Source organism: Colobus angolensis, unplaced genomic scaffold, assembly GCF_000951035.1.
Source record: "Colobus angolensis palliatus isolate OR3802 unplaced genomic scaffold, Cang.pa_1.0 Scaffold159, whole genome shotgun sequence".
Lineage (NCBI taxonomy): Eukaryota > Metazoa > Chordata > Mammalia > Primates > Cercopithecidae > Colobus > Colobus angolensis.
Genome location: NW_012114699.1, coordinates 2,491,758 through 2,493,474, shown reverse-complemented (window position 1 = coordinate 2,493,474; position 1,717 = coordinate 2,491,758).

The following is a 1,717-nucleotide window of genomic DNA, read 5'->3' as shown; positions in this document are numbered from 1 at the left end:
AAGGAAGGAAGGAAGGAAGGAAAGAAAGAAAATAAAGAAAGAAAAAAATCCCAGAAACTACAACCAATATCCCTCAGATATTAGCAAACAAAATTCAAAATCAAATTGAAAAGATCATTCCCTCTGACAAATTGGGATTCACCACAGGGATGTAGGGATGGCAAATTATTAAATGCGATACAACACATTAACAGAAAGACAAAAAGCATATGATTATTTCAATGTGTGCAGAAAAGCAATTGAAAAATTCAACATTAATCGATAGTAAAATCTCTCACAAATTAGATACAAAATTTGTATATGTCAGCAGAATAAAGACCATAACTGATAAACCCACAGTGAATGGAGAAAAGCTGAAAACTCTTCCTCCAAGATAATGAACAAAACTAGGATGTGAACTTCCACCATTTTCATCCAACATACTATTGACAGTCCTAGCCAGAGAAATTAGGCAATAAGGCAAGAGAGAGAAAGAAAAGACATCTGAATTGAAAAGAAGCAAGTCAAAGTGTGTGTGTGTGTGTGTGTGTGTGTATATATATATTTTTTTTTTTTTTGCAGAGGACATGTTCATATATAGAAACCCTAAAGACACCACCAAAAACCTGTTAGAACTAATAAATCAAGTAAAGTTGCAGGATGTGTGTGTATATATATATATATATATCAGAAGCATTTTGACATACAAAAATCAGAAACATTTCTATACAATAATAGTGAACTATATGAAAAAGAAGTCAAGCAAAAAATTTCAATTATAACAAGCAAAAATAAAAGATACCTAGGAATAAACTTAACCAAGTAGGTGAAAGATAGCTTCATTGAAAATTATAAAACTTAGATAAAAGTTATTGAAGAGGATATAAATAAATGAAATAATAGTCTGGGTTCATTGAATGGAAGAATTAATATTTTGTAAATGGCCACACTAACATAATCTATGGGCTTAATGCAATCTCTATTAAATGCCAATGACATTCTTCACAGAAATTGAAAAAAAAATCTTAAAATTTATATGGAACCAACAAAGACCTTGAATAGGCAAAACAATCCTGAGCAAAATGAACAAACTTTGAGACGTCACACTATCTGACTTCAAAATCTACTATTAAGCAATGTATCCCAAACAGCATGTTTCTAGCATAAAAATAGATGCATAGACATAAAAATAGACACATAGACAAATAGAAGAATCAATAATCTTAGTTTCCACATCATGAAACTAGGAAAAAAGAAAAAAATCTACCCAAAGAAATCAAAAGGGAGAATAATACAGAATTGAAAACAGAAAAACAATATAAAAAATAAAAATAAAGATTTGATTTTTTAAAAGAGTAATAAAATTGTCCAATCTCTAGCAAGAATGAAAAATAATATATATATATAATGAATAAAAGAGAAGATTTCAATATAGACCCTGAAGACCTCAAAATAAGGGAACACTATAAACATAACTAAACACATAAATGTGAATAATTAGGTAAAAGTTATCCATTCCTTGAGAAACAAAACTACCACAACTTACTCAATTTGAAATAATATAATTTTAATATTTCAATTAGTTTATTAATTAACTTTAATTGGTATTTTAAATCTCCTCACGAAAATTAAGTAAAGATAATTTTACTGGAGCAAGCTATTAAACGTGTACAGAAAAGTTAACTATTTTCAATATATTTTAGGAAGCATTTATTATCTTGATACAAAAATAAAACAG